Raw genomic sequence first — 23822 nt, 5'->3', positions numbered from 1 at the left:
GCTTTTCAGTATGCTTAGCATAAAATTTCACTCTCATTAGCCTTTTTTTAAAAAATATGAGGTCAAGTCATATAAAGAAAACTCAGAAATTAACTCAGTAAGCAATTACCCAGCACATAAACCCTGGGAGGGTGGGGGGAATCACTTGACTCCTGATCGTACTCTTAAGTGACATTACTGAGCTGGATGGAGCAAGGGAAACTGAAGACTCAATGGCCACACTTCCTGTCTCATCTTTCCATCCCAGGTGTTTTCAAACAGAGGAAAAGAAGGTCCCCCTAATACAAGCAAGCTTTTTTAAAAAAATCTTTTGGCCACACTATGCAGCATGTGGGATCTCAGTTCCCCAACCAGGGATCAAACCCACGCCCCCTTCATTGGCAGTGCAGAGTCTTAACCACTAGACCACCAGGAAAGCAAGCCTTTTGGAGGCGGTAGCTCCAAAGTCATCCCCAGGTCTTCCACACATGAGGCAGGTTCTCTATCATTCCTTGGAGGTCATTTCTCTAAGAGCAAGCCTCTCCCGCTCTTACTCACCCCACACTGAATCTCATCGACCCAATCCATCATCCTACTAATCCGAATGTGTCCCCTTTAATTAGCACCAAGACGATGTGACAATGACAGATGCTGGTGAGCTGAGAAAAGGACAAGCCCATGTTAAGCACCAAGGTCAGCACAAGTACATTTCAAGGAAGGAAAGCAAATAGGACCACCGGCCCCAGAAGGTCAAGTCTCCCAACTCCTCCCCCATCCCCCGACTCAAGCCAGCCTCTCAAGGGTTAAGGCATCACTAGGAAGTTTTATTTTCTTTTTTAAAGATTGTTTTTGATGTGGACCATGTTTAAAGTCTTTATTGAATTTGATATACAACATTGCTTTTGTTTTACATTTTGGCTTTTTGGCCACAAGGTATGTGGGATCTTAGCTCCCAATCAAGGACTGAACCCCACCTACTGCACTTGAAGGCAAAGTCTTAGCCACTCAACCACCAGGGAAGTCCCAGGAAGTTTTAAAGGACACCTTTAAAGGACACCTTTTTTGAAGACCACGAGATGGACTTATTTTTTCCTACCCAACAGCCATTACACCCTTTTCCTGGTTGCAGCCCTGGGACCCATTCATTTGAGGGACCCATTCCTTGCCCCTTCTTTTCATATGATTTCAAAGAGGTTGACCACCTCCAAACCAACAAGACACAATTTCCTAGAGTTTTGTTTTTTCTTTTTGAACTAATAGAAAAAAGGAAGTCTCTTCTTTTCCTGAGTTGGCTGGAGCCTGCAGCCTACAAGAGGCCCAAAGGAAAGAAGAGCTGGCCTAGGAGTGGGCCCAGCATAGGGTCCCTGGTCAGGAGATGGAGAGGGACCGAAGGCTGATGAAATAAGATCCTCTGGATCCATGGGCCTATGTCAGTCTCCCCCTGGACTCATCAGATTTGATAGCCAACATATACCCTTTACATGAAGCCAGTGTACTTGGGTTTCACAACAGCAACTAAAGCCACAAGCAAACAAAGAATCTTGACCAATGAGATGAAAACCCTTCTGAATGGAAGGCATCTTGTCTCCATCACCCACAATTAATCCCAAGGTCGTGTTCCACCATCAACAGGCTACAGAGAACAGTGTCACATGGAAAATTTTGAAGCTGGAAGAAAATGCAGAAATGACATGATTCAAGTCCTAGATCTGAGGTATCAGAACCAAGAAAGGCCACAAGGTCACAGGCAACAGGGACGTGGGACACGGGACAGGAACCTGGATTCAGGGACCCTGATCCTGGTGACACTCGGGAAACCTGATTAGGAATCTGGATGCTGTGGGAGATGACTTTCTACATGGCATGTGTGCCCACGTGTGGAAACATGACGATAACATGTTTCTACCCTCCTGAAACTGTGGAACTTGTCCATCAAAGGGATTTGGGAAATCAGGGGAAAAGGAAAAAGGAAGGGAAAAGAGATCACAGGGGACTCAGGCAGGCCTGACATCATCTCTGTTGAGACATACATGGGGTCCCCTCAAAAAATCAGGGGCATTAAGACCCTGGAATGGCCCACAAGGCACTGAAAGAAGTTCTCCCCATCATCAACTCCCCACCCTCTGGACTGCGGGGCCTGCTGGGTGGGCTCGAGTGGTGGGCAGGGTTTCTGGGCTTCACAGTCTCATGAAAAATACAGCAAGTGGAGGGAAAAGGGAAAGTCATTCACGCATTCCAGTCATAGCTCAGCAGTCACTGCATGCCAGGCACTGCACTTGGTGCTGGAAAAGACTGTTTTCATTCAAATGAGCTTCAGGTGATGAAAACAGGCATGCACACATGATGTGTATCATATATATTTGCATTTCCTATATACGCGATAGAAGCAATATTCAACTGTGCATAAATAATCTATTTCTGGATGGTGCTAAGTGTGTCCAGAGAGAATGCAGTGGGACCAGGAGGGGAGTGCAGGGGTGGCTGGGGAGGGATGGGAATACTGAGAAGGAGCCAGGGATGCTAAGATCCGAGGCAAGGCTGCTCCAGGCAAGCTCTTCCTTCTTTTCTTCTCTCCCTCCCTTCCTTCCCCTCCCTGCTGAGTCTAAACAGGACTTCTGTTTGTTCTAAAAAGACTGAGCACCTGTTATCTGGAAGAAGGGAGGTCAGCCCAGCCCTGCTAGGCAGTCCCAGCCAGGTGGAGCAGCTGATATGAAGGGAAGTGGCAGGTGCAAAGGCAGTGACAGGAATCAGCTCTGGCTGGGAACACACCTCTTCTCCACAGCGCCACCTCCAGGTGCCCAGACACACTGCTGCCTGGGAGGAGTAGTAGACTCAACACGTCCCTGGCGTGTTATGTAGACTTAGCATTTCCCTGTCCAGCCATCCCAGACACACAGGTCCCACTACTACGTGCTGGACTAGACCCTGGGCTCCCAACTTTTCAGAGTTTACAGTATAGTGGGCTATGGGCAGGCAGAGACAAGGAAGGGAAGAGGAACTTGACACTGAACAACTAATGCGATGGGCATTTTTCTCCATCCTTCATTTCATTTTACATCACAAGAGACAGAAGTCTGCTTCCCAGGTGGCTCACTGGGTGAAGAATCTGCCTGCAATGCAGGGGGCGCAGGTGACCCAGAGTCAACTCCTGGGTCAGGGAGAGCCCCTGGAGGAGGGCATGGCAAGCCACTCCAGTATTCTTGCCTGGAGAATCCCATGGACAGAGGAGCCTGGCATGCTACAGTCCATAAAGTCGCAGTCAGACACAACTGCAGTGACTGAGCACACACGCACTCACACAGAAGTTCATCAAGGCTGTTTTCACCACAAAACACAGCACATACACCAGATACACCGCACACAGAGCTCCCTTTCACTATAAACTTGCTGGTGATTCATGGATAAACAGTCATCTTTTCCATCAGAGGGCCAGCCCCATGAGGAGGATGTCATGTCCCTTTTGATCCTGGGGTAGCCACGGCCCCAGCTCTGTGCCTGCATGTAGCAGGCCTCTGATGGACCTTAACTTCTTAAAGGAGTCTTTTCCACCCCACTAGACTCTAAGCTGCCATTGCATCCACGACCTTTAGAAATCATGAAATAAACATTTGCAGAGTGGACCGGTGGATGGAGGGTTTGCTCTGGAACATTCAGGGACTATGTTAATCACAACCTGGAATTAAGATTAATTGATTAACAACATCAAATATGCAGATGACACTACTCCAGTGGCAGAAAGCAAAGAGGAACTAAAGAGGCTCTTGATGAAGATGAAAGAGCATAGTGAAAAAGTTTGGCTCAAAACTCAACATTCAAAAAACTAAGATCATGGCATCTGGTCCCATTACTCCATGGCAAATAGACGGGGAAACAATGGAAACAGTGACAGATTTTATTTTATTGGGCTCCAAAATCACTGTGGATGGCGATTGCAGCCATGAAATTAAAAGGTGCTTGCTCCTTGGAAGAAAATATTTGACAATCTTAGTGTATTAGAAAGCAGAGACATCACTTTGCTAACAAAGGATCACATAGTCAAAGCTATAGTTTTTCCAGTAGTCATGTATGGATGAGAGCTGGACCATAAAGAAGGCTAAGCACCAAACAATTGATGCTTTTGAACTGTGGTGTTAAAGAAGACTCTTGAGAGTTCTTTGGACAGCAAGGAGATCAGTCAATCTGGTTTGATCAAAGTTAATCAAACCAGGAAAACAACCCTGAATATTCATTGGAAGGACTGATGCTGAAGCTGAAGCTCCAATACCTTGACCACCTGATGTGAAGAACCGACTCACTGGAAAAGACCCTGATGCTGGGAAAGATTGAGGGCAGGAGGAGAAGGGGACGACAGAGGATGAGATGGTTGGATGGCATCATCAATTCAACGGACGTGAGTTTGAGCAAACTCCACAAAATAGTGAAGGACAGGGAAGCCTGGCATGCTGCAGTCCATGGAGTCACAAAGAGTCAGACGCGACTGAGTGACTAAACAACATGTTAAAGCAGAAAAGGGTACTTCAGCCCAGAGCTGTCTGACCACCCTCCTTCCCCGAGGCCAAGAATGCTCTCCAAGGAGCTCACAGAGCAATAGGAAATGGGACTGACACCCCCTCGGGGCTGCCCACATCGGATCCGCACACTGGGCCAACGCAAGACATTCTGGAAGGTCTCCAACCCCTCCTCCTTTAAGTTTGGAACCCAGTATTTTTAGACAAAGTAAAGGGATTGTGTCAGCAACCTGCAGGCATGTGCCCTGAGCGCCCCATGAGGACTAGCCCCCATGCCTCCCTCTCAGCCTCGCGCTGCTCCATCAGGCGTGCACCAAAGTTCACCAGCGCTGCCAGGAAGGCTGAGTCCCCCCGCCTGGGGTTTTATTTAGATGCATTTGAACGTGCACCGTTTGCCTTCTAATTTTAGAGTCTAATTATCCCATGAAGATTGAGGCAAATATTTGTTCTCCTCTCGGAGTAAGGACACAGTTTTATGCAAAACTGCTCAAAAAATAGGCAAAACTTAACCAAACTGGTTAAATCAAGATGCTTGAAATAATAACAAAAACAGATCGCGGTGTGTGTGTGTGTGTGTGTGTGTGTGTGTGTGTGTGTGTGTGTGTGTTGAATCCCCCCAGGGCTCCTCACCTAAGGCCAATTTAAAAAGATAAAGAAAGCAGGTGTAATTTTAATTCTCACAGATGGGGAAGTTACTAGAAATAAAGGGGAAAGGCATTCATCGAGTGTCTGCTGCATGCTGGGTGTGGGGCTAGGTATTTCCACCCGCTCTGAACCCCAGCTTTCAGGAACAGAATTAAGCCACTTAATGCTATCTGCTTCAACAGGATTGCTTTCTCTCCATGAATACTCCACCTTTAGCTGGAGAACATGCTGGTACACTATATCTACATGTTAGCTTTGTTCCCCGGTACTCAGGAATCTTATTTCCAGGAATTTCTCCTAAAGAAATCATCAAAGATACCCAGAAAAGATATGTAGTCTGAAGTCCAATATGGAGGTCTTTATTACAGCAAGAAACAAAAAATAAACGGAAGACTCAAGCCAGACTAAGTTTCCATGAAAGGCAAATGGGCAATCAATAAATTTTGGCAAGTTTGTCTCCTGGGATGTTAGGAGACCATTAGAGACCATAGTTTCAAGTATACAGAGAGACACAATGCAATGGTATGACACATTAATTTAATAAAGTGGTAGTTGCTCAGTCATGTCCGACTCTGCAACCCCATGCACTATAGCCCGCCAGGCTCCTCTGTCCACAGGATTCTCCAGGCAAGAATACTGGGGTGGGTTACCATGCCCTTCTCCAGGGGATCTTCCCAACCTAGGGATCAAACCTGGGTCTCCTGCATTGCAGGCAAATTCTTTACCATCTGAGCCACCAAGGAAGCCTAATTTAATAAAGGAGAGACTGAAAGATCACAATACAGTAAGAATTATCCTGTGTAAAGTATTTTTACACAAAAAATGTCTGGAAGGAAACATTAAAAGTAGTCCTAACAGTTATCTTTGGATGGTAGTGGAGAGTTTGTGAATGGTTCTTATTTCTTTCGCACTATTTTTGTGTTTTCTGAATTTTCAATAATGAGTATTTCTTAAAAAAAAAAAAAAAAAACGCCTGAAAAGAAAAACAAAATAAAGGGGCATTAGACAAACAAGCAAATAACCAAATAGTGAAGGGCCTGCCCTGCCGGTCTTGTGGTTAAGACTTCATGCTTCCAGTACAGGGGGTTGCAGGGTTGATCCCTGGTCAAGGAAATAAGGCCCCACATGCTGTGTTGCACAGCCAAAAAAATTTTTTTAATTTTTAAAAATGGTGAAATAACCCAACACTCGTCCACATCAAGGACACCAAAGAAGGCAGAATGGGGGTTGGCAAGTTTGTCCACGTATCTGAGTCCCCTTTTCTATGTAATTCTGACCTCTTCTTCCCATAATCTAGTTTGTAGAGAAGCAGTCTACTCTACGTCCAGACCTCAGCAGGACAAGGTCATCCGGACAACCAGGGAGTCGGTCACAAGGGAAGCTGTCCACATTCTCTGTGAGACTAGAACAGCCATTCGTCATCAGGTTTCCTAAGTGATGGGACCTGATTTTCATGGGAAGACTGGGGCTCTGAGAAGCTTAATTGACTTTACACAGACTAACAGAGGAGTAATAAATAAAGCAGAACTACGCCATCATCACTGTATAATTTATCTGTACATAAACAGACACTGAAAACCACCAAGTCAGAGTTAACTGCTCCCTGAAAATTCTGAGATATCCTTGACAAGATAATTAAATGTTATATACATATGTGCTGGATTCACACATATCCATAGATCTATTTATCCATCTATTTCTCCACCAAGGGAGAGAAAGACATAGAGACACAGAAAAACAGAGACAGAGGGGGGAGGAAAGGGGTGGAGGTGGGCAGGGAGATGGAGGAGAGGTATAAGAATAATACTGTACATTCAGTTATGTGTCCCTACCCTGCTGGTCCATTTCTGGTAACTTATAAGCTGAGTTCCTTATCTCCAAAGACACATTCATGGGCCTTTTGCATGGCAGGTATATTTTTCAGTATTATAGTTTGTTACACTTGCAACACCCCTGTTCTAAAGTTGTACTGCATTCCTCGAAGAGGCAAGGCGAAAGTTTACAACTGCAAAACCACCACAGCCACCCAGGTGATTCCCTAGAAACCAAGCACACGTCCCCTCTTGCTGCCTTCTGTTGGTTTGAGGCGCTCATCAGTCTGGCCATGCGTATTTTCTGTTTCTTTCTATCATTTGACTTGCCATCTCTACCCCACCTCTGCCTTCAGCAATACTAGGGCAAAAAATACGCTGTTTGGTGTACACTGCATTTTTCTCTTGCTGCTTAGTCACTCAGTCATGTCTGACTCTGCAACCCCAAGGACTGCAGTACGCCAGGCTTCCCTGTCCTTCACTGTCTCCCAGAGTTTGCTTAAAGTCATGTTCACTGAGTCAGTGATGCCATCCAATCATCTCATCCTCTGTCACCCCCTTCCCCTCCTGCCCTAATCTTTCCCAGCATCAGGATCTTTTCCAATGTGTCAGCTCTTCACATCAGGTGACCAAAGTATCGAAGCTTCAGCTTCAGCATCAATCCTTCCAATGAATATTCAGGATTGATTTCCTTTAGGATTGACTGGTTTGATCTCCTTGCTGTCCAAGGAACTCTCAAGAGTCTCCTCGAGCACCACAGTTCAAAAGCATCAATTCTTTGGGGCTCAGCCTTCTTTATGGTGCAACTGTCACATCCATACATGACTGCTGGAAAAGCCATAGCTTTGACTAATAAATCTAAATTAATTCAAGCTAAATAAAATGTAAAATTCCATTCCATATGGACTGACCTCATTTCAGGTATTCAGTAGCCACCGGTGGCCAGTGGGTGCCATAGAAAGCATAGCACAAATGCAGAGAGCTGCTGCTGATGATCTGTGAGGACACCTCTCAAGTGTTACCAGAAAGGACAAAAGCATGAATGATGTCTCTAGTGCAGGGGGCATCAAACAAGTTCTATGAAAGGCCAGAGAGGCAATATTTTAGACTTTGTGAGTCAGACATCTCCGGGCAACTATTCAACTCTGCTATTGAAGTATGTAAGCAGCCACAGGCCATATGTGGATGAATGAGCATGTCTGTGTGCCAATAAAACTTTATTTACAAACACAGGAGGTGGGCTCCCTGGTCACAGTCTGCCAATGCCTGCTCTAGTGAACATTAGTATTTATCATCATCACTAATAGCCAACAGCCTGTTATCCCATGTTGGGTACCACTGGAAATGCTGTAACTACATCTTTAAATTTATGCTTTAATTTGTTCACTATGCTTCCCTGGTAGCTCAGATGGTAAAGAATCTGCAAAGCAGGAGACCTGGGTTCGATCCCTGGGTAAAGAAGATGCCCTGGAGAAGGGAAGGGCTACCCACTCCAGTATTCTTGCCTGGGAAAATCCCATGGAAAGAGGAGCCTGGCGGGCTACAGTCCACGAGGTTGCAAAGAGTCAGACACGACTGAGCGACTAACACACACGTGATCCGAGTAGATTAAGACTACCAGTATCCCCATTGTACCGGAGAAGGCAATGGCACCCCATTCCAGTACTCTTGCCTGGAAAATCCCACAGACGGAGGAGCCTGGTAGGCTGTAGTCCATGGGGTTGCGAAGAGTCAGACACGACTGAGCGACTTCACTTTCACTTTTCTCTTTCATGCATTGGAGAAGGAAATGGCAACCCACAGTGTTCTTGCCTGGAGAATCCCAGGGGCGGTGGAGTCTGGTGGGCTGCCGTCTATGGGGTCGCACAGAGTCCGACACGACTGAAGCAACTTAGCAGCAGCAGCAGCATCCCCATTGTACAAAGGAGGAAACTGAGCCAGACAGGTCTAGTAACCAACCCAAGTGGAGGGGCTGGGATCCGCACCCAGGTCACCCTGGCCCTAAAGGCTGCACTTGAAACCACCCACAGTCCCATGAGAATGGAAGGAAACTTCACCACGGGATTTCTGGCCTCCAGAGCATTGAAATACTGCCTCGTGTTGCAACCATTTCCATGGGCTTCAAAAAGTCTGAATCCACTCTATGTATTTCACAAGCAATAAAAAGAGGACCAAAAGCTGTGAACTGAATGGCTTTGGAAAAATAAGAATACTAATATTTAAACTTTGCAAAGAAATTATGTAAAAATCAGATGTTTCCCAATAACTTTCTACAGCTGAGTGGTTTTGGAGAAAGTATTTTTTGCAAAATTCAAAATGATAATTAAGTTAGGAACCTATTAATTAATCTATTACAAAGTCTTGGTTTTCTAAGAGCCTCCTGTCTCCACATTCTAAATAATTAATTGTGTGATCCATTAACCTCGAACTCTTAAACCACTCAAGGAACCAGAGTCAAAAGCCACAGTGGGTAATAAATAGTGAGCAGAGGTGTCTCATTATTGAAATTAAATATGACATTAGCAACTCCTGAGAATATCCCTTCGGTGACTTACAGAGCCCTCCATGACACACAAGACCAGGCAACATAAAAGTGTCCAAGCAAAGCCACACATCCGTGAAAAAAACCTGAACCCCCAGCATGACTGAAGTCACAGGGGTCGGACAGGTCCTCCCAGAAGCAGAGGCCCCAGAGTTGCCTCCTCTCAGGCCCCCATTAACTCCCACAGTCCTCCAAGGACACTTCTTTTTTTTCAACATCCTCAGGGATCTCCAGCTAGCCAGGCACCCCAAAGACTGATGGGGAAGAAGGGTCATGCTCTGGCATCTCCCTGGAGTTGGGCAGATGCGTGGGAGAAGGATGGAGAGCATAAAGCAGAGGAAGCAGGAGGGTCTTTGGATTTTGGCGCCAGCACTTCCATTAGTCTTGTGACCTGGACAAAACCACTTCCACCCTCTAAGTCCCTGTGACAATTGGAGCTCTTGGTTGTAAGTGATGGAACCCCATGTCCAACCAGCAGAAGCATTAAAGGGATTATAAGTAATTCACTGAGACACACAGGGGTGCACCAGCTTCACTCACAACTGATCCGGGACTGAAATGAAATTTCTGCCCACAGAAATCAGTCCTCACCTCCTAATGGGCTGGTTGGGAAGCCGGTGAACATCGAAACCTCCCCGTGGTGGCCTGGGATTTAAACCACTGCCCAGTGTTCTTAATCCTGCCCAAGTGTTTCTTCCTTCAGCTGCAGGGAAATCTTGGTCTATAACCACTCTTGTGGGTGTCATTTATCATCACTGTCATCAGGAGCTGGGGTGCTTCCCCTCAATGACTCTCCATCAGTCATGGGCATCAGAACTCAAATCCGCAGTGGCTGTCTTAATGAGCAGGAGGCTCGTTCAGTGTCACCCACTGGGACTGTTCTGAGGACAACCATGGAACCGGATTTTCTTCTTTTTATGTTTTGAATGACTTACACAGAATCATAAGAGCTAATCTCTGAATCCAGAGAGACAATTGTGTTTATTCTGCTCCATTTTCTGACATGAAACAGAAGGTTCCCTTAGACGGTGCCCCTGTGCAGCGTCTGGCAGCAGCCTAGACCCTCGGGATCCACTGGTAACAGACATGTAGCTTTCATGCCCATGGGACTTCTCTTAGCAAAGACCACAGAGGCGGGACATGTGCTCAAAAGGTAAACAGGGAGAACTCACTTCATCTCTCACAGCAAAAGATAAAGCCCAGTAACGTGACCTGGGGAAAAGGATGACAGGGAGAGTGACAGCAGATCTTCAGGGATTAATACTAAAGCTTCCCAGGTGGCGCAGTGGTGAAGACCCAGCCTGCCGGTGCAGGAGATGCAAGAGACGAGGGTTTGATCCCTGGGTCAGGAAGATCCCCAGGAATAGAAAATGGCAACCCACTCAGTTTTCTTGCCTGGAAAATTACACGGACAGAGGAGCCTGGTGAGCTACAGCCCGTGGGGTCACAAAGAGTCAGACACAACTGAGCGACTGAGCACTGAAGCAGAGTAACATGATGTAGAAACAGAACCCAGATCCTAAGGACTTTGTTCACTTCTTACAAGATGCCATAACCTTGCTTCTAAGCAGTTAGCTCCAGAGAAGCGACATGTGAGTTGCAACATGAAAGTAACAGACACCCAATGACAAGAACAGCACTGACCGCTTCTGTAGGCTCACCCAGCCAGTCGAGGCCACAAAAGTGAAAGTGAAAGTGAAGTCGCTCAGTAGGTTCACCCAGCCAGGCGAGGCCACGAAAGTGAAAGTGGAAGGGAACTCACTCAGTCATGTCCGACTCTTTGCAACCCCATGGACCGTAGCCTACCAGGCTCCTCTGTCCACCGGATTTTCCAGGCAAGAATACTGGAGTGGATTGCTATTTCTTTCTCCAGGAGATCTTCCCGACCCAGGGATTGAACTCAGGTCTCCCACATTGTAGGCAGACACTTTACCATCTGAGCCACCAGGGAAGTCGGCAAGGTCACAGGTGCTTTGCTAATAAATAATTCCTGTAGGTTAGTGTAACCGCTACTCTCATTTTACAGATGAGGAAGCTGAGGAACAGAGAAGTTGATGAACTTGCAGAAGGTTACCCTACTAGTAAGTGGTAGAAGCTGCACTAGAACCCGGGCAGTTTAATCACCACATCCTATTGCCTCTCACAGCCACGCCAGCCACAAGAGCCACAGGATGTATTGTAACAGGATCTATTTGTTCAGCTCTTCCTAAGTGCCAAGCCCTACATGCTTTTCCATAGGCTGTCTCGTGAAATTATCACAACAAACCTGTGAAGTGAGACCCATGATCAACAGAAACCCAAGACCAGAAAGAGGTTAGGTAACTTGTCCCAGGCAACACAGCTATTTGAGAAGCAGCTCATCGCTGTCCTAGGTGCTGGTCACTATAGCAGAACAACACAGATGTGCTCTCTTCCTCCCTGGAGCTCATAATTGGAGAGGTAGTAGGGGGAGAGGGCAAGAAGACAATGGCACCCCACTCCAGTACTCTTGCCTGGAAAGTCCCATGGACGGAGGAGCCTGGTGGGCTGCAGTCCATGGGATCGCTAAGAGTCGGACACGACTGAGCGACTTCACTTTCACTTTTCACTTTCATGCATTGGGAGAAGGAAATGCCAGCCTACTCCAGTGTTCTTGCCTGGAGAATCCCAGGGACAGGGGAGCCTGGGGGGCTTCTGTCTATGGGGTTGCACAGAGTCGGACATGACTGATGCGACTTAGCAGCAGCAGCAGCAGGGGGAGAGGGTGGAGAAGGCAATGGTACCCCACTCCAGTACTCTTGCCTGGAAAATCCCATGGATGGAGGAGCCTGGTAGGCTGCAGTCCATGGGGTCGTGAAGAGTCAGACACAACTAAGTGACTTTACTTTCACTTTTCACTTTCATGCATTGGAGAAGGAAATGGCAACCCACTCCAGTGTTCTTGCCTGGAGAGTCCCAGGGACGGGGGAGCCTGGTGGGCTGCCGTCTATGGGGTCGCACAGAGTCGGAAACGACTGAAGCGACTTAGCAGGGGGAGAGGGAAATGGTAAACAAATAATCTCTAGAAGCATGGACAAATTATAAAAGCAAAAAAAGTATTTAATGGAGGAACAGGATGTTAGGACAGAATGCTCACAGGCTCTGAGAGAGAGAATGGAAGAGAGGGGGCCAGGGATGGAAGCACAGCCAAAGTCCAAAGTGGAGATGTTCTGAAGATGAAGGTGGCTGATGGCACGAAAGCTGCAACAAACACAGCTGGGAATCACCCAGGAACAAAGGCTGGACACCTGCCCTCAAAAGCTCACCCTCCACTCCACTGAGTGGCCATGACAGTTACCCCCTGCCCCTACTCTCCCTGTATCTGGCCACATCCAGCTTTCCCCTGGGATCCACCCTCCCCGTCTCAGTCCTCAGGCTTTGGTGAAGCTGACCCACTGCAGGTGCTCAGGGCAGGTGTGTTACCCGGCTGGCCAGTGAGCTTTTTCCATCCTCACTCCCCAACCAGTGATTAGTCAAGGCTGGATACAGGGCTGAGGCAAGCTGAATCAGCATCAACCCCAAGCAATTTATTTGCCTTTCTGGAGAACTTGTTTTTTGCTGAGATTGTTGAGCTGGAAGGTTATGAGTGTGGAACTGCCAAGAGCCAGCCTATGAAGACAGCCTGCCTGAGAAGGAGTCCAAGGGCAGAGAGGAGGGAGGGAGAGAAAGAGATTCCAGTGACATGGCTGAGGTCAGGAAACAGGAGGCCAGGCTTATCTCCCACTGTCCCCCCACCTCCCTAGGGAAAGCCAAGTTGAATTGGGATGTTTGTTACTTGCAGCTGAAGGCCGACTGGCTCAGCTTTGAGAGGGACGACATGCTAGGAAGCAGACCCTGGTGGCACAGGTGGTAGCCAGGGTCACAAGTCACTGTTGCCAAGGTGAGGAACCTCTTGTCTGAATCCAAGGGAGAAGGAGGGGGGAACAGAGACCTGAGAGGCATCTGGGGTGGGGCAAGGAGGCCTAATAGGAGGGGATGGTTCAAGAAGGTGGGCTGCCATTGCCCTCTGGGATGGGAGAGAGGGCCACTGTGATATTGGGACTGTGTCCCTAAAATTCCATGCAATTCACAAGCCGGAGTCCTAACCACTAGTTTCTAATAATGTGACCTTATTTGGAGAGAGGGTCTTTACAGGGATGATGAGTTAAAATGCGGCCATTCAGGTGGGCCTGATACATTACAGCTGACCCTGAGCCACACACGCACAGAGGGAAGGAGATGTGAAGACCCAGGGAGGAGACGGCCGTCTGCACACTAGCAGGCAGAGGCCTGGAATGAACCACAGCCTCAGAAGGAATCCTCCCTGCCGACACCTGGAGCTGGGTCTTCTGGCCTCCAGAACCAGGAGGGATCCATTTCCCTTCCTGAGGCCACCCAGTCTGCAGCTCTTTGTTAGGACTGTCCCAGGAAACCGTGGCAGCCCCTAAAGGGGTAGGGATAGAGAAAAAGCAGCCTCCCCAAGGCCCAGCCTTTCAAATGTGCAGAAGGGGCAGGGGTACTGAGCCTTGCTGGGAACCAAGGAAGTGGGGCCTCGGGGTCCAGAGGAGGCGGCTCCCCATCCAGGGGCATGGAGGGAGCACAACGTAGATTCAGGATCCAAGGGGGAAGGGCCCACCACCTGCTGCCTGGGCACCAACATCCCTGACCAAAGGGCCAAAGGGCTTTTATCTAAGAGTCGAGTCTCCTCACCCGATCGTGGTGATTCTATAAGTGTAATAGAGTGTCCTGCAACTTACATCCCAAAAGGTGCATGTACAGTCTGGTGACATTCACTGTGGCCCCTGGTTTAGTGACAGTGCTGTGCCCTGCGTCCACTAGCGTCCTGTGCCAGGTCAGGGGTCACCATCGAGAGAAGCTGGCGGAATTCTAAGCACTACTTTTTTGCAAGTTCCATGTGAATTTAAAAGTATTTATTTTTCAGAATATTTATTCAGCTGCATCAGATCTTAGTTGGGGCACACGGGATCTTGGCTGCATCATGTGGATCTTCCATTGCAGCACACAGACTCTCTAGCTGTGGTGCATAGACTAAGCTGCTCCAGGCTTATGGGATCTAAGTTTCCTAACTAGGGATGGAACCCACATCCCCTGCATTCTAGGATGGTTCTTAACCACTGGACCACCAGGGAAGTCCCTAAAAGTATTTCAAAATAAAAACAAAGGAAATACACAAAAATGTAAAAAGTCTTACCTCCTCCGTGTGGCTCCCACTCTCCTTTGCCTTATTAACAGCCCATCAGTCTTTCTCAAAGCCAGCCTCTTTTGGCCCCTCTGAATATGAGTTGCGGGGAACCTTCCAGGACACTTTTGCACCCCTGAACAGGGTTGGAGGCCCACTAGGAGCCAGGAGAAAAAGAACAATTCTCCCACACTTTCAATGCTCGGTGTTTGGGCTCACTGGGGAAAGAACAGTGTGGGCTTTCGCCCCAGTGAGAGGAGCCTGCTCAAGCTGCAGCCCCTTGGCCAAGGACTCGTCCAGGCTCTCGGAAGCCCACTGGGAGATGGTGCGGGGCTTACTCCCTGTGAAATGCCTAATTCTAGCTTCTAGCCATCCTTCGCTCAGGCACAGCGTCCCCTGGCCTGTCTCAATGGCAAGCCTTGTCCTGGAGGAGCACAAAGAGGCTCTTGCCCAGGAGCCAAGAGCAGGGAAGTTGCAGCTGAGATGGGGGTGTCTCCCCCTGCTCCCCAGTGACTGGCCCCATTCTTCCCCCTGCCCCGCTCTCACTGGGGGCCTGGGAGCATGCACAGCTCCAAACTCCTAAGTGCCTCTCCTGGCAAGTGGAGAGTGTAAATAAACCCTGGGGGGAGGAAACAGGAGTGAGGCACGGTCCCGGAAGTGGTCCCAGGAGTTGGAAACTCAGGGTGGGGGAGGGGAGATTTCTCTATCACTGGGGCATTAAAGCAGGGGCTAGATTCTGTGCAGGAATGCCAAGGCTGCTGGAGGTAAGCAAGTGATGTATGGACAAACGGGTACCTGATAGATCGATAGGTAGGTGATGAGCATTAGACAGAAAGACAGCACCTGCTGCTCCCTCTGCCTGGAAGGCTACTCTCCAAGGTCTCTACACGGCTGATTCTCTCCTTTCCACCTCATATCTCTACAGATGCCCTTGCTTAGAGGCCCTCTAACCCCTCCCAACCACTCTCCTTCCTCCAGTCTGGATGCAGGCACTGAAAACAACCTGGCATTTCATCACACACCTATTTCTTTCTTAACTACTTCCCCTTGTCCCAGGAGACTATTCACCTTTTGAAGGGAAAGACATCATAGTCCTTACTGTGACCTTCCTAGCCCCCAAAACAATGACAGGCATACAGCATTGGTGTATACATTGGTGTATACAGTAAGTGCCCAATAAATACTCATTAATGCCTGGCAATCACAAAGTCCAGGGAGAAAGTTTAGACTGACTGCATTTTTAAGCTCCCCAGAGGGAGTCATGAAGACCACTCCTGGCTCAGAACTCCTGGGTTGAATACCCTTCAAATCCAGCCCAGCCCTGGAGCCCCCAGAGAGGGTAGCCAGCCCCAGCATAGAACAAGCCCCAGGATCTCCCAGACCCTGGCTGTCAGGAAAGAAACCTCCACATCTGCCACCACAACACAGGGACACATGGCCATAGATGTAATGGGAACCTGCTCCAAATTCAATGCAGAGTCAGAGCCCGCCAGGCACAGAGAAACCTCATTTAAAACTCAGCACCTGCCCAGCAGCTCGGAACAGAGGATCACTGTGTAACTCAGGGCAAGAAGTGGCTCTAGCCTCTTAATATGTACTGGTCGGAGTGGGTTTCAGTTACCTACAAGGCGTAACAAACCACTCCACTACTCAATGGCCCTGATTAATAACCATTATATCATTCACTTGCTGTGGGCAGGGCTTGGGCAGGGCCCCTCTGCTGGACGTGGTGCCAGCCAAGCTGGAGACACCTGGAAGGCTCCCCTCTCAAGAACCATCAGCTGGGGCACCCAGTTTTCCCCAGCAGGATGATCCAAACTGGTGGCAGGTGAGAGGGCCAAACGGAGGCTGCTGGGCATCCAAATCCCGGGTCCAGAAGTCACACTGTGTCACTTTTGGTACACTATGAGCAAGTGTGACATGTGGATGCCAGGGGGCAGGAGACAGTCTCCCCCACCCCTGACAGGAGGCGCGACAAAGTCACACTGCACACGGGCAGTGGGGTCGGAGGGAACAATGTGGCCACCTGTAGAAACACACTGAACAGCGGAGGCACAGACTGGGCAAGAGACTCGCCTGAGGTCACACAGAATCAGGATGGGAAGCCCCACAATATAACCTGGCAACCTCCCTCTGACCCCCACGGCCCCCACCCTGGAATTCAAGTTCTGAGTCCTACACAAGCCATTGGTGTGCCCAGCAGAGGTCACTCAGCTTCCAACAGGATAAGCTTGGACTTCTCCAGAGGGCAGCTCATGGCTTCCAGGAGGAACATGCCTCTCCTGGAGGCACCAGGAATAACCAGAGCCTGGCCAGAGAGAGGACCCTGGCTGCCTGGCCACCTTCCTTCCTGTGGGACTGGCGCCCGGAACAGCTCATGGGACATCTCTGACTCTTGGAGCTGGAGGGGCTAGAAACATGAGAAGCCCTTCTGTGTGTGGTGAGATGGTTAACTACACCAGGTCAAGGTCTCCTAGCAACTGTGGAGAATCACCCTCTGCAGGCAGGTCAAGGTGACCTCCTCGCCAGATCCATTGCCCAGCATGACCCAGGAGAAGGGTGGAGAGTATCGTTCCCCCAGGCTGAGCTTTCTGCTCTATGAGCTGAATTCACGGACCACACACCTGGGGGCAGGAACACAGTTACCTTACACCAGCTGCAGGTGCTGGGCTGCGGTCAAACACCTCACCCAGCCTCACAACCACCCACATTCTACGAAGGAGGAAAGTGAGGTGATGCCTGCTAGAGGGACCTGAGTCACGGTTCCAGACTGACTGCAAGGCCAGCTCCAAGGCCCCAGGCACCATGGCTCTAGCTGCCTGCAGGAGGGACAAGGGCCATGTCACTGACCGTGTCCACGACCGCCTGTGGCTTTGACAAATGGTAAGTTACAACAGGACACACACACACACACGTGTACACACGCATGCCATGACTCATTCATCCACCCTCCATCCTCCTCCAGCCACTAGCTGACTTCAGCCCATGACACTCCAGAAGCTCCCTCCTGCCTCCTGGCCTCTGTCCAGCCGTTCTCTCTGCCTGGCACACCTTTCCTGCTCATTCGGCCTGGTGGACTCAAATTACCTTTTGGGTCTCAATTCACTGCCCCTGAACACCTTCTCTCAAACAACCCCAGCCTGCCAGCCCCAGAGCAGCCCTCCCCACTTTCCCGAGAGTAGCATCTGAGCCCACCCCCACTAGACAACCCACAGGGTGGGCCACATTTCTGCTCTCTGTGGCCTAACAGAAGGCCCTTGATTTGGTGGGTGGGAAGTGGGGAGGAATCTCACTTGCCATGAGCTGTGGGCATCATCCTGCATCTCCTGTCTCACACTCTCCTTCCAACCTGCACTGGCTCCCGGGATGTCACCCTGGGCAGTGTTAACTGGGCCCTCACCGCCTCCCGCCTGAAGAGGTCAGCAAGTGAGATGCAGCAGTCAGCTTTGTCCAGGTCAGAAAAAGGAAACAGAAAAACAAACCAACACACCAGTGATTAGAATCTCTATTTCCTACGAGCGAACAGCTGCTCTGTGCTAATATCCTCCTGGAATAAACCGTTATTAGTTAATTTAAAAAACCACACAGAGACCAATTATCAACAAATCTGTAGGCTTATTTTAGCCTGGCGTATTACTGATAAGTTGTCCTCTGAGCTACTGTCCCCTCTGCCTGTCAATCAGCTCCAGGAATTTCCAACAGGGCAAGACCATTTAACCTGCTCATCGTGCTTTGCTGTTGCGTTTCTGGTCATCTTTTCCCCTCCGTTTTACTTTTCCTTATGGGTACACGGGACTGGGAATAAGAAAGGGCTGCTGGGTGTCGTTACCATGTTTTTACAATAAAAGTGGTTTCTTGTGCACCTTCTATGAGCAAGACACTCACACTTTGGCTTTTGGAGCCAAAGACACAAAAGTGGACAAGACCTATCTTTAAAGTAAAAAGATGCAAATATGTTTCCCAGAAAGAGTTTGAAAAATATTAGAGGAAAGTAATCACGTTAAAACGCCAGTGCTGTTTGCAATAAGGGTCTTAAGGAAGAGACAAGCTCCATGAGATTCCAGGGGAAGACAAACAGGGTTTGGCCCCTGAATCCCCCACCCAGAGCGCCTGCCCAGGAGAATGCAGGCAAGAAGCAGAGCTTGGTTTGTTCCATGTGGTATGTTATTAGATGCCCCCCCCCCCTTATTCACCCTTCCCTCTGAAAAGGATGAGATAAATAATAAATTATCCCTAAATCCTGCATTAGTTCCTATTAAGGCAGAGGCTTCTAGTTGCAAAAATTAGGGGAAAAAAACACAGAAGTTGAAAAACAAACTGCTGTTGCCTCCACTATCCACATGCCCTCCTTCCTGAGCCCAAAGCCAACCTCAAGGAGCCCGGAGTCAGCTAAACACACTGCAACCTCATGTCTGTGAGGGTGTGACTCAGCCTTTGACCTTGACCTTTGACTTGGGCCAGTTAAACTAGCCCTGCATTCTGGCTCCCCTGGACTAGCTCCCTGATTAGGAAGATGGGCACAATCCCCTCAGAGGAGCCCCCAGCGCACACTAGCAACCCCTGGATCCAGCTCCAGGGCCATGCAGGAGGGAGGGTGGGGGAATCCTACAAGGCTACCTGATATCTCTCAGCAAGAGTGACCTTAGGCCAGAAGGGACCCTTCTTTCAACATCGAGAGGCACGACGAGGGAGCCTCAGAACTGCACAGAATCAGGGATTTCCACTGTTATCAACAAAAACGTTCGAGGGCCTCCAAGCAGCCTCTGGTGGAAATGTCTCCATAATGACAGGTGGGGATAAACACCAGCTCATCATGACCCAGTCTCCCTGTATTCCAGGCGCTCTGCTAAATGCTTTACAGAAACCAACCCATTGATTCCTCACCAACAAATGTCCATGCAGGGACGCTTTACAGGGGGGAAACAAGGCTCAGAGATGTTAGGTAGGACTGTCAAAGTCACGTAGTCCCAGGTAACATCAAAGAGTCCACGCACTTGCCAGTTCCCCTGAACACCTTGTCTGCTGGCCTCCCAAGGCCAAGGCCCAACCATGGGAGAATAGAGGCTGCAGGAAATCCCAGCATGAATGTGACCAAGCCCCTCCCATCAACTGGTGGACTGTATTCCCTCCCCTTGACCTTAAGCTGGGCATGCTCCCACTCTAACAGAATCAGGCAGAAGTGAGGACCACAGAGCCTAAGAGGGCCCATCCATCCCCCCAGCCAGGAGGCAACATTGCTGGGTCCAAGGAGGATGAGGTACAGGTGAAGAAGAGCCACCCAGCTGAGCCCAGCCTAGATGGTCAACCCTGCCAACCTGCAGACAGCAGAGGAGACAGCACCCAGCCTGCAGCACAAAGGTCTGCAGACTGTCCTTACAGGATCAGAGGACACACTGGATGCCACACAGAAGAGGAAAGATCTGGGAGGCCTGGTATTTATTATCCATGTGTCCTGTCATTTCACAAGTCAACACCATATGAACCGCCCCCCCCCCAACCCCGTAGCCAGAGGGTGAGATTCCAGGACAAGCAATCCTTCTTTACATCACCCCCCACACACCCATCATGACCCGTGCACACAGGGGCATTTCCTACATCAGCAGATAAACAAATAAGAATGGGAGAGTCACAGGTCAAGACGACAATGCACAAGAACATCTCTCACTTCACAGAAATCCACCCCATCTCAGCGATTTCCGCCACACCTGTGTCTCCTCAGTGGATGACCGTAACTACTTCATTAATATTTGAAGCCCATCTTCTTTTGTTTGCAAATAAATTTGATTTAAAGGAGGACTGCAACCTACCAGTCTCTATGGAAGTGCATCCCCATTTACCTGGATGATAACAGGAATCATTTCCCTTCTTCATTAGAAGGTGGGGGCGGCTGAGGGAACCCTACAGAGCAGTGCTCAGATGGGGACATCTCTGATGCTGGGGAGCTCTGCACAAAAGACCCTGCCAGCAAACAAGCCAAGGTCAGCAGTCACTTGCCCCATGTGACTGCAGAAAGGCAGTCACCTTGCAATTAACATTGCCAAGACAAAGTTTTCCTGCCAAAGGGAAGCAGAAAGATCATTTTTGGCAGGTCTTCCTGCCTTTATTTAAATCTCCTGAGCTAGTGATTACAGCAAGGCAAAAATTTTCTCTGCACATGGCTATAAACTTCCAAGAAGTAATGGGAACAAAAAATTAACTAATGACAATACAACGCAATAGTAAGAGTATTAAGACCAAAAGCAACTTTAACAAACTGTTACATTTAAAACAACTGCATAACAATGTGTGATAAATACATTTATTAAGTCTGTAGCCACAGCTGCCACTCTCTCTACTCAGATCTTGGCAAATTCATTTTCTGACAGCTGACCAATCGACGCCCAAGTCTACTTATGTCCCAGCCACGAGATAAGGTGTGATGCCAAGCGACCCACCCAAATGACTTGCTTTAACACACATGGACACTCACCCCAGCCCATTAAGACAAGACCTGCAGCAACTCTGCCCATGGCTGGTTCTCTGCCAGCTCCTTGCCTGACCTCCAGTAAATAAATCTTATCCTGGTGGCCATTCTAGTTAAATGAACTAGGAAAGGGAAGAGTACATCTGTGCCTGTGTGTTTATGTGACTACAGATTTGTATGTATTTGTGGCACAGGTTGCTTGAAACAGAAATGGGATAAACCCATGAATCTGCTTCATCTAAAGCACAGGAAGTGAAAGTATTAGTTGCTTAGTCATGTCTGACTCTTTGTGACCCCTTGGACTGTAGCCCGCCAGGCTCCTCTGTCCATGGGGTTCTCCAGGTAAGAATACCAGAGTGGGTAGCCACTCCCTTCTCTAAGGGATTTTCCCAACCCAGGGATCGAACCCCAGTCTCCCCCATTGCAGGCAGATTCTTAACCATCTGAGCCACCAGGGAAGCCCAAAGCACAGAAGGCCTTCCTGTAAAAAGATGCATTTTGAAGCCAGTAATAGGTGGGCAGGGCGTAGAGTGACTGGGGCAGAGTGGGAGGGGCTGGTGGGTGGGCAGAGCAGAGTTGGTGGGGCATGCAGAGTGGGCCAGGCTTGAAACTCACTTAGATTCTAACTCCTCTCCACACAAACGTCCCTAGGGCCATCTGGCCCTTTGACCCTACCTCAAGGGTTTGGTGGAGAAGGAATGGCACCCCACTCCAGTACTCTTGCCTGGAAAATCCCATGGAAGGAGGAGCCTGGAAGGCTGCAGTCCCTGGGGTCGCTGAGGGTTGGACACGACTGAGCAACTTCACCTTCACTTTTCACTTTCATGCATTGGAGAAGAAAATGGCAACCCACTCCAGTGTTCTTGCCTGGAGAATCCCAGGGACGGGGGAGCCTGGTGGGCTGCCGTCTATGTGGTTGCACAGAGTCAGACACGACTAAAGTGACTTAGCAGCAGCAGCAGCAAGGGTTTGGAGGAAGATTAAATAAAAGGAAGCAAGATACCCCAGTGTAACACTGAGCTGACAAGCATGTTTTCACTTCAGCCACTGAAAATTTACCAGGTTATCAGCCAGTTAGAGAAGGGGCTGCAGATCAACCCACAGGCTGTCCCCACCTCTCCATCACAGGGTCCACTGCCTCCCAACTTTATTCCCAGAGGATGGAATGGTCTCAAGGTGATTAGGAGATGTCTGAGGAGACTGCTGCCCCTTCAAAGCTGGGAACCAATGACAGTGTCTATTACAGACAATAGCTCAGTGATCCTCACCCACCTGGAGGAATGGACAATACTGACCACCATGTTCCAAACAAGAAATGGAGATTCAGAGAGGTGAAGCAACTTGCCCAAGGTCACACAGCATGTATGTGGCAGAGCCAGATCTGGGACTCCATCCAACTCCAGGCAAAGAATCTCTTTGGATGTCATTGTTTTCTTTGTCAAAGAGACCCATCCAGCCAGAGCCAACCGTGGCACATTGTAGGCTCTCTGGAGGAGCTCATTGAATTGAGATAAATTAATCTTGTGTGGATAAGAAATGAACTCTGCTTGGGTGTCCTCCCCTTAAGGATGTGAGATGATCAGCTGAGGGTCTCCAGCATAAGGCCTCCTAGACCATGTCCATTCTGTCTGCACTCTGGCTTGTCTGTTCAGTCAACAGACAACCACTGGGGAACAGCCACAGGCTGCACAGCCAAGGAACAAGGGATAAGGACCTACCCATAGGGTCTTCCACTCCAGAGCAGCGCTGACTGAGCCGCCCACAAGGATAGAATATTCTAGATCCATGCTATGTAACACGGCAGCTGCCAGCCACACGTAGCAACTGAGCGCTTGCAATGTGACGAGTGTGACCGAGGAAAGGAAATTTTAAGGTTGATTTATTTAATTTAGATGTAAATCGCTGTAAGTAGCTAATGACCACGGTATTGGAGAGTGCTACCCAGCAGGAGGGACAGAGCATAAGCAAGTGGGTCAAATAAGTGAGATCATTTCAAAGAGTGATCAGTGAGGAGACGCTAAGTGGCTGGAGTGACCACAAGGGATGGGGTGGGGGCAGGGCATAAACCCTGGACCCTGACTGTGTCTGACCTTCTGCCACGCCTGGCACCTGGGAAGGTCCCAGGGACAAAGCTGTCCCTTGTCACTGCCTTCTGTGTCCTGTTAAGGGAGCAGGGGATGAGGAACAGAAGTTTCAAAAGCTTTCAATCACTTCCTACGAGGAATGTGCAGTTGTTTTCATAACCAGGAAAAATTCTAAGTTTTTAAACTCTGTATTTTTTTAAGCACCCAGCTTTTATGTTTAATAACCCCAAAGAAGAAGCTGACGAGGTAATTACTGCAGAGTTCTATTGCTAATTAAGCCATGGAGACGCTCTGCAAGGGGCCAGAGGGAGAACCCCAAAACTCAGGACTTCAGAGCAAGAGAGCATTTGAGGAAAGAAGCCCGGGAGAACCAGGCCATGGAGAAAGCAGGCTGAGACCCCTCGTCTCCACCCCACGCGGGGCACCCATAAACAGCAAAGGAACGCCAAGCCTAGAGTCTGAGGTGGGGCTGTGTCTGTGTGTCTGTCTGCAGCTCAGGATGGGAGTGGATGCTCTGAGGGTTTCACCCTCTCTGGGCCATAAGCAGAGGTGGACTTGTCCCTGCAGAGGGGCATGGCCCCTGCCCCCTCCAC

The 23822-nt window shown here is 49.1% G+C and overlaps 1 protein-coding gene across 3 annotated transcripts in view; it reads right to left on the bottom strand.

Annotated features, from left to right (window-relative positions):
• Positions 1 to 23822, bottom strand: part of PHACTR3 (phosphatase and actin regulator 3) — a 205178-nt gene that overhangs the window by 160234 nt on the left and 21122 nt on the right. The window contains exon 1 of one of the 3 annotated variants that reach the window (XM_027559050.1): positions 14695 to 15012. The exons of the other annotated variants lie outside the window; for them this stretch is intronic. The gene's annotated coding sequence lies outside the window, so the exon portion shown is untranslated. Of the gene's footprint in view, positions 1 to 14694; positions 15013 to 23822 lie in introns of those variants that run through there. 3 annotated transcript variants of the gene reach the window in all.

The sequence above is a fragment of the Bos indicus x Bos taurus genome, chromosome 13, assembly GCF_003369695.1.
Source record: "Bos indicus x Bos taurus breed Angus x Brahman F1 hybrid chromosome 13, Bos_hybrid_MaternalHap_v2.0, whole genome shotgun sequence".
NCBI classification, from domain to species: domain Eukaryota; kingdom Metazoa; phylum Chordata; class Mammalia; order Artiodactyla; family Bovidae; genus Bos; species Bos indicus x Bos taurus.
The sequence above is the reverse complement of the archived record's forward strand: the minus strand, read 5'-3'. Positions and strand labels throughout refer to the sequence as shown.